This window comes from Polistes canadensis, unplaced genomic scaffold, assembly GCF_001313835.1.
Source record: "Polistes canadensis isolate GaletaPanama2010 unplaced genomic scaffold, ASM131383v1 scaffold_387, whole genome shotgun sequence".
NCBI lineage: Eukaryota > Metazoa > Arthropoda > Insecta > Hymenoptera > Vespidae > Polistes > Polistes canadensis.
The window spans coordinates 46,664-59,574 of NW_014569934.1; the positions used below are offsets into that span (position 1 = coordinate 46,664).

General features: G+C 34.1%; 1 protein-coding gene across 4 annotated transcripts in view; it reads right to left on the bottom strand.

Moving 5' to 3' along the window:
- Nucleotides 1-12,911, bottom strand: part of LOC106792179 (nucleolar protein 4-like) — a 62,695-nt gene that overhangs the window by 31,447 nt on the left and 18,337 nt on the right. Inside the window, exon 2 of one of the 4 annotated variants that reach the window (XM_014758398.1) lies at nucleotides 10,255-10,342. The exons of the other annotated variants lie outside the window; for them this stretch is intronic. The gene's annotated coding sequence lies outside the window, so the exon portion shown is untranslated. The remainder of the gene's footprint in view (nucleotides 1-10,254; nucleotides 10,343-12,911) is intronic. 4 annotated transcript variants of the gene reach the window in all.

The following is a 12,911-nucleotide window of genomic DNA, read 5'->3' on the forward strand; positions in this document are numbered from 1 at the left end:
AACACCCTCTTTCCCCCCTGAGCCCCCTCAGAGCCCCTTCTAGAGCTTCTTCGACTACACTTCCTCTTTCCCCCCCCCCTTTGCTCCCCCCTCTTTCCCACTCCTCTTTCTCTTTTCCCCCATCGCAACGGGGATTTTTTCGAGGGCTCGGCCCGAGAAAAGAAGAAGAAGTAGAAGAAGAAGAAGCACCCATGGTGGGTTGGGAGAGTGGTGAAAGAGGAAACTCGCAGTCGCCAGGCTGCCAAGCGTTCGAGCTAGCGAACGAAGGAAGGAACGGAGGAATGAAGGAACGAAGAAACGAACCAACGGCTAACCAACCGACCGCAGTACTCTGGGACCGAACCCCCACACCTACGGGGGCCGACGAGGTCGATACACGCTCCTTCGCTTCGCTTTACTTACTCGCCTTCGTAAAGAAACGACACGGCTTTGCGAATACAGCGATAGATTTGAACCTACCTATCTATCTAACTTATTATTATTATTGTTATTATTTTCTGCAAGAATTTATTTATTTACGAGAAAACATTAATTTGTTTAGGAATAGAATTTGACTTTTTTTTTTTTTTTGCATCGTAGCGTATCATCGATTGAGTTTGTTCAAAAGAAATAAAACAATATTTTATTTAGATCTGTTTAAACAGATTGCGAATACATTTCGTATGTGTTATTATAATTTAATGATATTAAAAGGAAAAAAAAGAAAAGATATACTTGATCATTGATAGGGGAATACGATACAGTTAGTAAAACAAAAATATATCGTCCATATATAATAATAATAATAATAATAATTTCTTCATTTTTATTTGATTGTTTCCAACGTTACGTTCAATCCAAAAATCTCAGAAACGCAATCAGAATAATCCGAATATATAGACTTCTTGTTTGTACTTATCGTACGTTCTAACCCATCGCTAGGGAGCATCCGTACGTACCGGGCATACAGCCCACGTCGGCTTTTATATAAGAGCAAAGAAGGAGACAGAGAAAGAAAAAAAGAAAGAGACAGACTGAAAAGAGGGACAAAGCATAAAAAAGAGAAAGAGAGAAAGAAGAAGCCAAGAAAGTGGCGGCTGAAGGTAGAGAACGGTTGTCGTCGTTGCCCGGGTGGATAAAGGGGGAAAATAAGGGGGAGAATAAGGGGGAGGATAAAGGGGGAGGATACGTGGGGGCTAAACAGGGAGAAGGACTAAACTGTGAGTCGAGTTGAAGATCGGAGGTAAAGAGAAAGACACAAAGATAAAAAGAGGAAGAGAAAAAGAAAAAAAGAGAGAGAGAGAGAGAAAGAGAGAGGGAGAAACGATGGAAGTGGGAGTCAAGAACCCTACAAGGAATTAAGAGCTTATTCGTAACAGGCACCGTGATGAAGATTCTATGCCTCACAGCCACAGCCGGTAGTCGCTAAGAGCTGTGCTCCTCTTCTTTCTACCTCTCCCTTCCTCCCTCCCTCCCTCCCACAACCCCACCTCTTTCTCCTACACACACATATATATATATAGAACGTAGATCTTTGGAACACCAATCAAGCGGCTAATAGGTTTGCCCATGCGGGCGCCAAATTGCTTTCGACGAATGCTGTCCTTTTACTTTTTCTATCTCTCTCTCTCTCTCTCTCTCTCTCTCTCTCTCTCTCTCTCTCTCACTCTTTCACTCTTATATTTTTTTTCGACGACGAAATAAGAAATTGTTCGTTAGGATTTTAACGAGGCACGTTGTTCAACGTTGTCCACCTTATTTCTTGTTTATATTTTTCTATAGATTATAATTTGATTTGATTTGATTTGTTTTTTGGTTTGTTCATTTCCATTGACAGGAATTATTGGCAATCATATTATAGATTGTGATTTATCGATATATTTCTACGGTGGTTCCAACTTATTTCCTCTTTTTCGTTATTTTGATATAAGCATGTACATATACTTATATATATATATGGTGGCGTATATAGAAATGGTGAGAGATCTTAGCTTAACGATTGAAGTAGCGGAAACACAAACGACTCTTGCCAGTTACGACAGTGGCTTGCTTAAACTTTTACTGGTTTAGGAACGTCAGCGTCTGGGACGTTTTTGTTCAAGCAGTCCGTCGACGTTCTTTTCGTCTCCTTGTTGGTTACACACTGTTACACACTGTTACATACTTCCACGGTTGCTAGGTCTCTCTACGTTTCCGTTATCCTATCGTATATACCGGATCTCTCATCATCATTTTTATTTTTATTTTCTTCAATCCTTATTTTTACATCTTTCACATTTTCGCGATTTTCCAATGAAATAATAATGTTTAATTTTTTTCTTCTTATTTTTTTTTTTCAAGAAATTACTAATAAGAAGTTATCGTTCTCATTCGCGCGCGTGTATACGTGAGACCTTTTAAAAAAGACACCTGGACACATGTGCGAGGAATTAGCAAGGTAATTAGATCTTGTACTTGTTAAACTAATTGTAACTACTGAATACTAGATGATAAACAATATCGAGGTTCTCAAACGAACAACCGTTTTAAATAAGATTCTTCAGCTAGATATATATCATAACGAAAATGTTAAATATTATATTATATAATAAGTTTTTATTATATCCTAATAATATAATAAAAATATTAATTTAAATTTTATTATATCCTAATAATATAATACAAATATCTATTTATTTTTATATAAAAATAATATTCTGTGACAATCACAACTTCGTCGTGCAGAATTTGTCGGCGCATTTACGTTGCAAGAAACAAATTGTAATGTCGAAAAGTGCCGAAAAAAAAAAAGAGAGTCAAGTATAATAATTTTGTAGAATTCTCAAATGAACGGAAAAGAAAAAGAAAAAGAAAAAAAGCAAAAGAAATCGGAAAAGAATAAAACGAGCAAGCATAAAAAGGAACAACGATATTGAAGTAAAATCGGCGCCATATTGGCGCCAAATTGGCGCGTTACGGTTTCTTCCCGTGTTGTTGCTTATCAAACGGAAGATAAAATGTGGCGGGAAAAATGGGTGGGKGGGTGGATATATTTGTTGAGAGGGGGAGGATTACCGCGCACGCGATCAGCGCGCAATTTAAATTTAAACTTGGATACGCGCGCTTAATATGTATAACCTAAACGCAACTCTGACGCGCATACGTTTCCGCGCAACGAGAATCCACGTGACCAGGCATCCCTACTCCCATCTACCAACCAACCAACCAACCTATATACAACTCTCTCACTCTTTGCATATCTATTTGTTCTCTCTCTATCTCATTCTAAAGTGTACCTGCACGACAAGGAAGGGTTGTAAATATATATAATAGGAAAAGTGACAAAGGCGCGAATGAACGCAAGGGTGGAAAAGAAAAAAAAAAAAAAAAAAAAAAGGGAAAAAAATTCTATACACATATACGCGTGTATGTGTTTGTGCATGAGTTTGTGTCAGAGGTAATGCACGTGAGAGAGGGAAAGAGGAAAAGAGAGAGAGAGAGAGAAAGGCGATCGAAGAGACTAGAGGAAGAAACTGCGAAAGGGTAACAGAGAGGGGTAGGAAAACGGGTTGGGTGGGGGGAGTGGGAGGGTTAGGGAGGTGAGTACCATCCAACGTACGTACGTACGCCGGCGAAAACTCAATGAACCGGTATCGATTAGCCTGCTCATTTTATTCCGGCGTCGCGTTCTCGTGCCGTGAACTCGTTAAACACTCCGCGTGCGCTTGCCACTCTACCTTCCATCTCCCCCCTGTCCCCCAACCCAACCCCCCTAACTCCCCGCAACCCTCTCCGGTTCTCATCCCATCCTTTTACCGTACTCTTTCTCTCGTATTTTCTCTTTCTCTTTCTATCTCACAACGTTAAACCATGTTGCTCTTCTTCCTCTTCGTTGTCCTTTCTTTCACTCTATATATATATATATATGTATATATATGTATGGGTATATGTATATGTATATGTATATTTCATTTTTTTTTCTTTTTTATTTCGCTCAACGTTCGTAATCGTCGACGCAGTGGCGCGTCGAAACTCGTGATGAGGGTAGAAAACCGAGTCAGGAGGGTAGTGGGTCAGGTGGGATTTTTTTTTTCTTTTTTCTAACGGAAGACGAGTCACGAGGATGCTGCCTGCCGTTAAAAAAGAGAGAGAGAGAGAGAGAGAAGGAACAGAGAAAGCAGGTCGGATGAGATATTTTATAAAGTACACCGATGACTTCCTCTTGACCGTTCTTTGCCCGACAGCAGATCCTTTTAACGATACTGTTTCAAAGATCTTAAAAACGATCATCTTATAATACTATATTATATAATATATAAAAAGTATAATAAAAATATATATATATATATATGCGTGTGTTATCGTGAAAAAATAAAATTGAAAATTGTTAATAAGGGTCGTTCAGTGTATTTTAGAATAATTAATCTATAAGAATGAACCGAAATATTCGGTCTTTCACTTTGGTATATGTTGACATTTCACCATGTGAATCATGAAATTATCCAATCTCAATTTTACACGATAACATTTAATATAAATTTTATTTATCATTACACAATAAATCCTAAAAACATATAGATAAATTAAAAGAAAAATGATCATTAGTTTACTATACGTATAACATATTATAATGTTTATCAATTAGAAAACATATTAATAATAATCTCCCTATTCATTATTACAAAATAATATTATAATAGTTTTATTGTAATGTATCTATGTGTTGAAACACGAGAAATATGAGAATAGAACTGAGTGGGAAGGATTGAGTTATCGACTGTTTCAATCTTTCGACTGACTGACTGACTGAGTCAAGTACACTGAACACGACATAAGCAGGAAATTTGCCTAATTCGCGGCTCGATTTAACGATCGAGCTCTATCGCCCGATTTGGCGTGGATCCAATGCTTCTCGACTCATATACACACACACACACACACATACAATCTTATACAAATATATATATTATACGCAGAAACGTGCATAGTAAAACAGAGCTTGAAGTTAGGTGCCGGCTGTGTTGAAGAGTTTGAGGTGAATGTTGGAACAGAAAGAGGAGACTGATGAAGAGGTTTGTTGGGTTTCGAGGGGTCGGGGGGGCTTGGGGAAGTTTGTGGAAAGTGTAAGGGACGAGGAAAAAGCACCGCGTGTCGAAAGGTGCGTTGTACTCAAACAAAGTAAGATAAAATTAGACGGGCTAACGGCTGGCAAAGAGAGAGAGAGAGAGAATGAGTGTGGGTTCCTTTTTCCCCCCTTGGGAACTCCCACGTGCAAAAGTCGTATGGGGGACACCCCTCGGTCACGTCTAAAAAAAAAAAAAGGAAAAGAAAAAGAAGAACGAGACCCAATGAACGTGAATTTTCGTAGAAGCAAAAAAAAAAGTAAAGAATATTCTTTGATCTAATCAAAGTTGATCACAGAGTTCAGTTTAAATCACACAATTGAAAATAAATTTTAAACGCGTGTTTTATCATTTGATATTATTAAAATAACGATTGATCTATATGATAGTTTAACAGATAATGACAAAATATATAAGAATTGAAGTTAATTATAAATTGTAATGTACATTATTGGTTTAGAATTAATTTCTATTTCTATTTAAAATCATGTTTCTATAAGAAATCGCATGTTAAAATAAATAATTTCTTCCTGTATTAAGAAATTGTCGTCCGGTTCTAATGTAAATTTCTTTGTCAGATTCCYATAAGTGTTGTTGTTGTTAGGTTGTATCTTATGGTTAGATAGGAGAATATATATATGATAGTTTATAGTTATTATATATGATAGTTTAACAGATAATGACAAAATATATAAAAATTGAAGTTAATTATAAATTGTAAAGTACATTATTGGTTTAGAATTAATTTCTAATTCTATTTAAAATCATGTTTCTATAAGATGATAGATCGCATGTTAAAATAAATAATTTCTTCCTGTACTAAGAAATTGTCGGCCGGTTCCAATGTAAATTTCTTTGTCAGATTCCCATAAGTGTTATTGTTGTTAGGTTGTATCTTATGGTTAGATAGGAGAATATATATACAGGAAAAGGGACTATTTTTCACTTTTACGAAGTAGAGCTTTATGGAAGTCGTTACAGATCCAGTATGAACCAACAAGCAAGCAAGCAACGAACGTCCCTTAGAAAACAAGGCGATACTTCCGCGTCCTCGAGCCCCATAAATTATCAAGGCGATTAACCGTATATGAAGTATGTACTTCAACCACCTAACGGCAGTAGTAGTTACAAGGGTTGCTCTCCCTTTCCGATATCACGCCCTAACCAACAACCCCCCTGATCACATCATGAAAATAGCCTTTGGGCTCTTCGAGCGTAAGTATCCGACGAGCATACGACACCATGACGATACGACGATGACTATGACGACAATGACATCCCGGATTAAACTATGCTTTTATTTATTATCTCATATTTTTATTCGAAAATAATTAATTATTTCAATAGGAAACAATATGGTAAAGGAAAACAAACTTTTATCGAATTAATTTTGGTTAACGAGAGGAAAAAAATTGAGTGAACCCCATGCGAACGTTTCGTAGATTACTTTTTTTTTATAGAATAAAATTAATACGTAAAGATCGTGAAAGTTTCGTGATCAACGTGATTCATATTTCTATGGTTAGATCATTTTGATGTGTACAAAGTGTCAAATACTATTAATCTTATGGAATAAATGAATTATTTCATATGGAATAATTAAATTGACGTATTTTTTGATTCACTGAAATGGGGGAATAATTTAAAGTATGAAAAATAAACATTTCAACGTGGAATTGGGGAGAAAACACCCCCTACAATTATTCCATAGAATAATATATCTGAATTTTACGTTGTATAATAAATATTGTATTAGAAAAAAGAAAAATGAGGTTCTCAAAGGGGATTGAAAAATAACGATAAAACAATTTCTACGATAAATTATTCGCTCACGTTCTATCCCATTATTATTATTATTATTATTATTATTGTTTCTTTAACAAATAGAGAGAGAAAAAAATAAAAAACAAATAAAACGAAGGATTCAACTTGTACAGGAGGGTAACATTCGTAACGATTCAGAACAATTTTCTATTCCAAACAAAATGTTGAGAATATCGTCGTAAAAAGCTCTCGGATGAGAACCAATGGGATGGTAGAGACGACTTTATCTCTCTCTCTCTCTCTCTCTCTCATTGTCAGAAGAAGTCTTGGCATCTTTAAAGGGAGTGGGCGTGTTACTGGCGGCGGTGCTTTCACGTTTCTCGGTAGTTTGCAGTTTTGGCGATCATCTTGTATATACGTATTCACCTACGCGAGAAAATAATACATACGACGAACCATCCACCCACATATATTCGTATTAAAGTACTCCCATATATATATATTTATGTGTGTGTGTGTATTTCTAAATATCGTATACGTAGAAAATATTCTAACACAGACAAACTTTGGCGCACCTACTACTACTACTACTATTACTACTATCTACTGCAACGTGCATCCTAGCAATTTTGCAAACACTTCCGAATCGTTTTCCAACGCGTAGATTTTGCTTTAGCTTCTCTTATTCCGTGTCTTACGACTGCCATAAGTTTTTGCTATGACTAGGAATAGTATATATATATATATATATACGTATATAATATAATACTCACATATTTTGAGAGAGAAAGGTAGGTGGAGATTTAATACTTAATGTATAAAAAAAAATGTATTTTTAACATATATATATATGTGTATATTATTTTTAAATGAAATAGGAAGAATATATTATCTGACTTTTTGTATTTTTCTTTTTTAATTAAATCCAACTTATTTATAACAACAACAACAACAACATAAACAACGAATAAGAAATTATATTTATCCGATAAAAGTATAACGAAATATCGATAATTTTTCTTTTGATATAAAAATAATATTAATCATAATTATATAATAATAATAATAATGAAATAAAACCATCTATCGTTTCATAAACTTGTTATTACGTATCTTAAAAAAAAAAAAGAATAAAAGAGAGAGAGAGACAGAGAGAGAGAAAAAACAACAACAATGTAACACGATAATCGAATAAACGTATCGATCACGAAAAAAAGAAAAAGAATTGAAGATAAAACTACGTTCCGATACATTAAAAAAAAAAAAAAAGAAAGAAACAAAAATTACCACGAATCACTTATTATTAAAATCCATAGTAAATATAACCCAGTATAGCGATTGATATTTTTATTAATCCATATTAAAAAGAAAAAGAATAAAAAAAAAAAACAAAAGTTTCGTAACTAAAATAATTAGTTTACACGAATACATAACCTCAAAAATAATTTCAATTTGCGCGCGCATCGTAAATATCGAAAACAACTTCATGGTGTCGATTATTCGGTCTCATCTAACTTCACTTTCCAAAACACGCCAAAAAAAGAATTATAACTTTAATAAATTGCAAATATTATTCACACGATAATACACATATATATATATATATATATACATGCATATATATTTTTTATTTCTTTTTTTTCTTTTTTTTTTGATCGAACAATACACGAATGGAAAATAATCATCGTGTATACGTTTCAGATAGTTACTCGTGCATACTTTTTAAACTCGCTAGATACGCACGCGCATCTATTATCTGTTCCAACACGCGCTAGTCGATGATAACTACTACTCGTAGTGTATGACTCGCGTCATGTACCGTGTATAGTATTCTCTGACATCTATACATATATATATATATATATATATATATATATATATATAAATGTGTATGTATATATAAGTGAGAGCTTACACGTGAATACCAGTCTCTCTCTCTCTCTCTCTCTCTCTCTCTGATGTGAGTTTTTACATCGTCCGTTCGCGTTACGTTAGTTTGCTCGCATGCGAACGTTTATATGCACATACATTTGTGCGTCTGCCTGTCTGCCTGTTTCCTACGTGTGAGTTTATATATATATATATATATATATATACGTTTGAGTATGTGTATACGATCATTGCTTCACGTTCGTACGGTACCGGCATACGGTTTGGCTTCGGGCCTCGTTCTATGTATCGATCTCTAACCGTGGAATGCCATCAAGGCCCGTGTACTATGCTCGGCTTCCGTTAAAAAATTCAACTTCGTCGGGGTTTTTTTTTATTTCCTTTTTTCTCTCTTTCTCTCTTTTTTTTTTTTCCCTCAAATCTTCCGGGTTTTCCCCCTCACACATACAACATCATACTTTGCAAATATATCTATCCTAGGTGAGGGACTGATACGAATGAATTTAAAGGGACACGTAGAAAAACATATATATATATATATATATATATGTGTGTGTGTGTGCATTATATATTTTGTTTTTTAATATATATTATATAAGAGATCAAAAAAAAATGAAAGCAAAAAATACGAAAGAAAAAAGAAATGATACAAGGTTAATGAGAGTTATTAAAAGAAAAAAAAAAATGTATCTTCGATAAATAATCGATTGCATCTGTAAGATGATTAATGTAAGATTTTTTTTTTACATCTTATATTATACTTTGTAATACATTCTTATATATTATCTTTATTATAGCCAACGCACATCTCACGTTTATGTATATTTTCTTTTTATCGTTTTGCTCTTTTTTTTTTTTTTTTTTTATTCTATATCAAGTCAACTCGCGAGTAAGAAGAAGGAGAAGTTCAAAGTCGTAGATTTCAATTAGCGTATACTTTGATCCGATCCGATCCGATGTGCCGCACCTCTTCTCTTCTATTTTACTTGCTTGATACTTTGCTACCTTGGTTGGTTGCATGAATCTCGTTCGGTATGCATCAACGTCGTCGCGAGAAAACGTAATCGAAATGCAAAAGATGACGCGATTTCGATCGACGAATGGTTGGGGGGGGGGATGGGGAGGGGGGATTGGACTGGACTGACTTACTTTATCGTCCATTTAATCTACTTTTAAGAAAATAATTTCTACGAAGAAAGTATGGAAAATAAAGACACGTGACACGCGTTCGATTTTTGTAATAGAAAGAAGAAGAAATAATTAAACGATAAAAACAAAATATTTAACAAGTTTATATATCAAGATAAATAATAGTATCATTAATTGTATTTTAAAAAATATTAATTGTGATTCGATTACAAGTAGAATTAGAATAAGAAAAATAAAGATGCAACTACGTTTACTCGTTTGACGTGTTAAACGAGGAACAAAGTATTTTTAATTTATTAAGAATTTCATTTTTTTTTTTTAAACTATACTCCTCCTATGTAAATAATGTATTATTGTATAATAAAAATACCTGGAATGTGTATTACTCCTCCTTCCTTCCAGTTAATAATTAATTATAAGGAAAAAAAAGAAAGGTATAGTTGGAGTCTCGTTCTTACCTGAAAACAAATAAATACAAAATTGAATTGAAATAAAAAATCATCGATTAAACATATAAATATATAAATTGTATATGGATTTAAATGTTAAATAATTAAAAAGTGTCAATGAGGTTATGTAAAAATTTATTCTATTATTTTTGGACACAAAAAACGATAGAAAAGATTTGCAAGTTTTTAATAACAATAATCATTTCAACAACGAATCGTTAATTTTTTTATCAAATCAATAATACATATATCGTTTTTCGTTAAATTTAAAGACGGGTATTACCCGCCGCCATTGTTTGATTTTAATTCCGCACCCTGTCGGAAATTTGTAAAACTAAATTCCGTAAGCTAAGAGAAGATTATAACCTAAGTTTTATTTTTCTATTATTAAACTGTACTTTTTCGAAATAAAATTATACGATTAATAGAAAGAAAAAAAAGAAATAATTAATCCGAAAACACACGAGGAAGAAGAAACAGAAGAATTAAGAAGATCTTAAAGCATAGTAATAGTAATAGTAGTCGTAGTAGTAGTAGTTTGGGATCTTAAAGCAAGTTCTAGCTTGGACAGAAGCCACTGAGAATTCAATTAACGATAATTACACGACAGTCCATCCCCTTTCCTTTCTACCCTCCCTCCCTTCCCCCCCCCTCAACCACCCTGTTTCTTCCTTTACTCTAGAGTCAGTATTTACGTTTTCCTTACGATTTCCTTTCCCTAACCCCCCTTTTGGAACCCCACTATTTCTCTCTCTTTTTCTCTTTGACTACGTTCATTCTCCTTTTGGCCGCAGATGCAGGTGCATCCGAATGTGCGAAAGACGGCTAGCAGCAGCCAGCCTTTCGAATGCCAGAAAGTTCGAAGGAAGTCCCATTTGCGAGCTAAAACTAGCCATCAGCTTTGGTATATTCATTCTCTTCTCTTAGTTAGTCATTCCAGCATCCTTCTTCTCATTCTCGAAACACCAACCTCTTTAATCCTATTCCCACTCCCCACCACTATCCCCAACTCCTTTTTTTCCTGTGAAAGTGGCTAAGAATTGGCAGAAATATTGCTAGACCTGTACTACGATTCTCTAATTCCCTTGTTCGTTTAGGCTCTCAACCTGAGGAAGAATGGGTTTTGTAAGAGTCGTTGTTTTCGTTAAGAGGTTTCCTTTTTAAGGATTGGAATAATGCAATAAAGCAAAACTCAAGCTGTATTTTCTTATTCTACTCGGAGACGACATAGTAGGGGCCAAGGGAAGGTGGTTGAAAATTTCTTTGGCAAGCATTTGCCAAACGTGATTAACCAATTGGTTTTAAGTCTTAATGAAATTTTGTTTAACAAATAAATCTATATAAGGTGTGTTTATATTAAATAAAAATAATGATTTCGTGATTTATTTGGATTAAAATTAACCCCCAAACGTAATCGAAATAAATAATCGTTGATTGAATTATATTTGTAATAATAATTCATAGACACACATTCTAGATAAATGTAAACAAAACTAATGATATATCTGTGAAAAGGTGTGCACACAAGGTGTGCATTAATTAAAAAGAAATAAAAAGGGTAAAATATCGTATACAAAGTTTTCGCGGTTTATTGCATTAAAGTTACGGCAACGTACCGAAAGAGATAAGTGTTGGGTATCAACTTGTTGCATTAATTACAACGGCTCGGCTATTAGACATCGATTCGCTCGAAATCTCACCTATACGCTATAGTCGTACTCTACTTCCTCCGTTATATTCAACACAAAGAAAACTGTGCAAGCGTTGCGCACGCATGCACACGCATACACTAACTATAAGTAACTACGACGACGACGATGACAACGCGTGCGCGCGCATTTACCATATTTACGTGCGCGCGCGCGCGCGCGAATATAACACGTGGGTTAATCCCAGATGTTAAATTCTCGGTACACTTTATTTTATTTTCCTTATAATTAATAATTCAAAGTTTCGATTGAATTGTTTCATTTATATTAGAATATATATATATTTTTTGTCTTTTTTAACAATCTTCGATCTTTTTTAACAATTTTAATAACCAACATGTAATACATTGACTCACGAAATAAAATATATTCGTCTAACAATCATTTTATTATGTGATTAATTTAGATTTTTTAATAATACATATTATATAATTGTTAATAACTTTAATTGTGATACAGAATAGATATGTTAAGAAATATTGTAAAATAATATCATTTTGTAAACTGTTATTAATCTGTTATATTTTTTAGTGTTCAACCAGGTGAGACATATATTTCATTCGTTTCATTTGATTTTCATTTTTATTGGATTTTCATCAAAAGCGATCTCGTTTCTAGGACATATCGACATTCGACTCCGGTTCCTTTGATAACGCGAGGACGATAACATCTGAGAAATATAACCAGTCTAATGTCATCAGCCCGAAGTTATGGGGTTCGACGTTCTCTTCCGATAAATCAGTTGAAGCGCGATTTCAAATCTTTTTCTTGAAAAATTAGAAATAAGGTTAGGAAATAGAGATACTAAAAAAGCTGATTCTTTTTCTAATTATTCGTAAATCCTATTCGGATATGCACTGGAAATTAAG